Source organism: Pezoporus wallicus, unplaced genomic scaffold (assembly GCF_028554395.1).
Source record: "Pezoporus wallicus isolate ANWC-B61680 ecotype Strahan unplaced genomic scaffold, APGP_CSIRO_Pwel_v1 contig_14653, whole genome shotgun sequence".
Taxonomy (NCBI): Eukaryota; Metazoa; Chordata; class Aves; order Psittaciformes; family Psittacidae; genus Pezoporus; species Pezoporus wallicus.
In genome coordinates, this window is record NW_026641549.1 from 1,464 (window position 1) to 7,559 (window position 6,096).

Below are 6,096 nucleotides of genomic sequence, written 5' to 3' on the forward strand. Positions count from 1 at the left end.
TCCACATCCCACCCCACATCCCACCCCATAGCCACCCCACATCCCACCCCCCACCCACATCCCACCCCACATCCCACCCCATAGCTCACCCCACATCCCACCCCACATCCCACCCCACACCCCACCCCCCCCACACCCCCACCCCACATCGCCCCCACATCCCCCCCATGGCGCCCCGCAGCGGCCGGGCCGTACCCGAGGAGGGCAGGGGGCAGGGGAACACCTCGCACTGGTCCCCCCAGCCGGCCCCCAGCGAGCAGCAGCACTCGCCCCGCGTCACGTTGGTGCCCAGCACCGAGTCGCAGAACACGGAGTCCTCCAGGCTCACGTAGCAGAGCTTGCGTGGGGCGGGGGGGGCCCGCGCTGAGCCCCCCGTCAGCACCGGCACCCACAGGGACCCACAGGGACCCATGGGAACCATAGAGACCCATAGGAACCATAGAGACCCACAGAGACCCATAGGAACCATAGAGACCCATAGGAACCATAGAGACCCATAGGAACCATAGAGACCCACAGGGACCCATAGGAACCATAGAGACCCATAGGAACCATAGAGACCCACAGGGACCCATAGGAACCATAGAGACCCATAGGAACCATAGAGACCAACAGGGACCCATAGGAACCATAGAGACCCACAGGGACCCATAGGGACCATAGAGACCCATAGGAACCATAGAGACCAACAGGGACCCATAGGAACCATAGAGACCCACAGGGACCCATAGGAACCATAGAGACCCACAGGGACCCATAGGAACCATAGAGACCCACAGGGACCCATAGGAACCATAGAGACCCATAGGAACCATAGAGACCCACAGAGACCCATAGGGACCCATAGAGACCCATAGAGACCCATACAAACCATAGAGACCAGAGAGACCCACAGAGACCCATAGAGACCCACAGAGACCCACAGGGACCCATAGAGACCCATAGAAACCCATAGAGACCCATAGGGACCCATAGAGACCCATAGGGAGCCATAGAGACCCATAGGGACCCAGAGAGACCCACAGGGACCCATAGGGACCATAGAGACCCAGAGAGACCCACAGGGACCCATAGGAACCATAGAGACCCAGAGAGATCCATAGAGACCCATAGAGACCCACAGAGACACATAGGGACCCACAGAGACCCACAGGGACCCATAGAAACCCATAGAGACCCATAGGGACCCAGAGAGACCCACAGGGACCCATAGAGACCCATAGGGACCCAGAGAGACCCACAGGGACCCATAGAGACCCATAGGAACCCATAGGGACCCACAGAGAACCAGAGAGACACATAGAGAACATAGAGACCATAGAAACCCATAAAGACCCATAGAGACCCATAGAGACCATAGAAACCCATAGAGACCCATAGAGACCCATAGAGACCATAGAAACCCATAAAGACCCATAGAGACCCATAGGGACCCATAGAGAACATAGAGACCCATAGAGACCATAGAGACCATAGAGAACATAGATACCCATAGAGACCCAATAGAGACCCATAGAGGCCACATAGAGACCCATAGAGACCTATAGAGACCCAGAGAGACCAAAGAGAATATAGAGACCCATAGAGACCCATAGAGACCCACAGAGACCAACAGAGACCCATAGGTACCCATAGAGACCCCATAGAGACCATAGGGACCATAGAGACCCATAGAGACCCATGGAGACCAGAGACACCCACTGACACCCCACTGCCATCCATTAAAACCCCAGGGACTCCCCAGTGCCCCCATACTCCTTTGGGCACCCCAAGACCTCCCAGTGACCCCCAAGAGCACCAGGGACCACCCCAGGCCCACAGCTCCATCACCCCCACTGATCTCTATTGCCCCCCCATCACCCCCATTACCCCCATTGCCCCCCATTGACCCATTACCCCCATTGCCCCCATTACCCCCACTGCCCCCATTGCCCCCATTACCCCCATTGCCCCCCACTGCCCCAATTGCTCCCATTACCCCCATTACCCCCATTACCCCCATTGCCCCCCACTGCCCCACTGCCATTACCACCACTGCCCCCATTACCCCCATTGCCCCCCCACTGCCCCATTGCCCCATTAGCCCCATTGTCCCCATTACCCCCATTGCCCCCATTACTCCCATCGCTCCCATTCCCCCCCATTCCCCCCACTGCCCCCATTGCCCCCATTATCCCCATTGCCCCCATTGCCCCCCATTGCTCCCATTACCCCCATTGCCCCCCACTGCCCCCATTACACCCATTGCCCCCATTGCCCCCCATTACCCCCATTGCCGCATTACCCCCCACTGCCCCAATTGCCCCATTACCCCCATTGCCCCCATTACCCCCATTGCCCCCACTGCCCTATTAACCCCCATTGCCCCCACTGCCCCCATTGCCCCCATTACCCCCCACTGCCCCAATTTCCCCATTACCCCCATTGCCCCCATTGCCCCCACTGCCCCATTACCCCCCATCGCCCCCATTGCCCCCCCGTGCCCCACACACCGGTGCAGCCGCGCTGGTCGGGGGTGGGGCTGTACCCGGGGGGGCAGTGGCAGGCGAAGGAGCCCTCGAGGTTGGTGCAGGCGCCGTGGGGCGCGCAGAGCCCCGGGTCCAGCGCGCACTCATCGATGTCTGCGCACGGCCTGGGGGTCAGGCGGCGGCACCGCGCCTCGCCCCCAGGGACCCCAGAGACACCCATAGCACCCATAGACATCCATAGCACCCATAGACACCCATAGACACCCATAGGCACCCATAGACACCCATAGCACCCATAGACACCCATAGCACCCATAGACATCCATAGCACCCATAGACACCCATAGCACCCATAGACATCCATAGCACCCATAGACACCCATAGACACCCATAGACACCCATAGACACCCATAGCACCCATAGACACCCATAGACACCCATAGACACCCATAGCACCCATAGACACCCATAGACATCCATAGACACCCATAGACACCCATAGCACCCATAGACACCCATAGACATCCATAGACACCCATAGCACCCATAGACATCCATAGCACCCATAGACACCCATAGCACCCATAGACATCCATAAACATCCATAGACACCCATAGACATCCATAGATATCCATAGACACCCATAGACACCCACAGACACCCATAGACATCCATAGCCCACATAGGCACCCATAGACACCCATAGACATCCATAGACACCCAGGGACCCCAGAGACACCCATAGCACCCATAGACACCCATAGACACCCGTAGCCCCCATAGGCACCCATAGACACCCATAGCACCCATAGGCACCCATAGATACCCATAGACACCCATAGACACCCATAGACATCCATAGACACACATAGACATCCAAAGCACCCATAGACACCCATAGACATCCATAGACACCCATAGCACCCATAGACACCCATAGACATCCACAGATACCCATAGACACCCATAGCACCCATAGGCACCCATAGCACCCCATAGACACCCATAGCCCCCATAGCCACCCACAGACACCTATAGACCCCCATAGCACCCATGGGTCACGGGGGGGGGGTCACACGGGGGGGGTCACACGGGCGGGGTCAGACAGGGGGTGTCATGGGGGGCTCACAGGGGGGGTCCCAGGGGGGTCACACGGAGGGGGTCACAGGGGGGTCACGGGGGGGCTCCCAGGGGGATCACATGGGGGGTCAAAGGGGGGTCATAGGGGAGGTTGGGGGGGTCATGCGGGGGGTCACGGGGGTGTCACATGGGGGGGGTCAAAGGTTGGTTATGGGGGGTCGGGGGGTCATACGGAGGGGGTAACGATGGGGGTCACACAGGGGGGTCACGGGGGGGGTCCCAGGGGGGTTCCCACAGTGGGGTCACAGGGGGGTCACACGGGGGTCACACAGGGGGTCCCGGGGGGGTTCCCAGGTGGGGTCACATCGGGGGGTCCCGGGGGGGTCCCATGGGGGGGTCCCAGGGGTATTCCCGGGGGGGTCCCAGGGGGGTTCCCAGGGGGGGTCCCAGGGGGGGTCCCAGGGGGGTTCCGAGGGGGGTTCCCTGGGGCGTCCCACGGGGGGGGGCCCAGGGGGGTTCCCGGGGGGGGTCCCAGGGGGGGTCCCAGGGGGGTTCCGAGGGGGTTCCCTGGGGCGGGGGGGGGGGGGCCCAGGGGTTCCCGGGGGGGGTCCCAGGGGGGGTCCCACGGGGGTTCCCGGGGGAGGTCCCAGTGGGGGTCACATGGGGGGGTCACGGGGTGGTTCCCAGGGGGGTCACATGGGGGGGTCCCAGGGGGGGTCCCACTGGGTGTTCCCAGGGGGGGTCCCGGGGGGGGTCCCGGGGGGGTCCCGCACCCACCCTGGCAGGTGCGGCCGTGGCGCAGCGTGAACCCGGCCCTGCAGAGGCACCGGAAGGAGCCGGGGGTGTTCACGCACTCCCCCCCCACGCACGCGGCCGCGAACTCGCACTCATCGATGTCTGCGGGGAGGTGGGGGTCAAAGAGAGCCCCACGGAGCCCCATAGGAACCCATAGAGCCCCATAGACAACCACAGAACCCCATAGACCCCCACAGAGCCCCATAGGAACCCATAGAGCCCCATAGACAACCACAGAACCCCATAGACCCCCACAGAGCCCCATAGGAACCCATAGAGCCCCATAGACAACCATAGAAAACCGTGGAGCCCCATAGACACCCACAGAGTCCCATAGAGCCCCATAGACACCCAGAGAGCCCCACAGAACCCCATAGAAAACCACGGAGCCCCATAGACACCCATAGAGCCCCATGGAGCCCCACAAAGACCCATAGAACCCCATAGACCCCCATGGAGCCCCATAGACACCCATAGAAAACCATGCAGCCCCATAGACACCCATAGAGCCCCATGGAGGCCCAGAGACACCCCTAGAGCTCCATAGACACCCATAAAGCTCCATAGACACCCATAGAGCCCCATAGACACCCTTAGAGCCCCATGGAACCCCATAGACACCCATAGAACCCCATAGAAAACCATGGAGCCCCATAGACACCCATAGCCCCCAATAGCCCTCATAGACCCCCATACCCCACAACCCCCCCATAGCTCCCCAAAGGCCCTCATGCCCCATAGCCCCCCATAGCTCCCCAAAGGCCCCCATGCCCCATAGCCCCCTATAGCCCCCCATGCCCCATAGCTCCCCATAACTCCCCAAAGGCCCTCATGCCCCATAGCCCCCCTATAGCCCCCCATGCCCCATAGCCCCCTATAGCCCCCCATGCCCCATAGCCCCCCATAGCCCCCCATGCCCCATAACCCCCTATAGCCCCCCATGCCCCATAACCCCCTACAGACCTCCATGCCCCATAACCCCCTATAGACCCCCATGCCCCATAGCCCCCTATAGCCCCCCATGCCCCATAACCCCCTATAGCCCCCCATGCCCCATAGCCCCCCATAGCCCCCCATGCCCCATAACCCCCTATAGCCCCCCATGCCCCATAGCCCCCTATAGCCCCCCATGCCCCATAACCCCCTATAGCCCCCCATGCCCCATAGCCCCCCATGCCCCATAGCCCCCCAAAGGCCCCCATGGCCCATAGCCCCCCATTGCAGGTACCCTGGCAGCGGGGGGGGTCCCTGGCCGGCTGCAGCCCGGGGGGGCACTGGCACTTGAAGGAGCCGGGGGTGTTGATGCAGACGCCGTTGGGGCAGAGCCCCCCCCCCTCGCACTCGTTCACATCTATGGGACCCCATCAGCCCCCGCCCGTGGGCACAGGGGGGGCAAAGGGGGGCCCCAAAAGGGGGGGGGTCCAAAGGGGGGGGTCCCAAAGGGGGGGTCCCCAGAAAGGGGGCCCAAAGGGGGGGGTCACAAAGGGGGGGTCCCAAAAGGGGGGGTCCCAAAGGGGGGTCTCCAAAGGAGGGTCCCAAAAAGGGAGGGTCCCAAAGGGGGGTCCCAAAGGGGGGTCTCCAAAGGGGGTCCCCAAAAAGGGGTCCCAAAGGGGAGGTCTCCAAAGGGGGGGTTCCAAGGGGGGGATCCCAAAGGGGGTTCCCAAAGGGAGGGTCCCAAGGGGGGGTCTCCAAAGGGGGGTCCCCAAAGAGAGGTCCCAAAGGGGGGGTCCCCAAAAAGGGGTCCCAAAGGG

At 62.0% G+C, this 6,096-nt stretch overlaps 1 long non-coding RNA gene across 1 annotated transcript; it reads right to left on the reverse strand.

The window, feature by feature from the left end:
- Nucleotides 1–200: 200 nt before the first annotated feature.
- Nucleotides 201–5,719, reverse strand: LOC130607262 (uncharacterized). Its single transcript, XR_008974198.1, has 4 exons — nt 5,574–5,719; nt 4,328–4,447; nt 2,493–2,621; nt 201–363 (listed from the first exon to the last, which is right to left on the reverse strand). It is a non-coding gene; the product is annotated as an uncharacterized LOC130607262 (long non-coding RNA).
- Between the last annotated feature and the right edge of the window lie 377 nt (nt 5,720–6,096).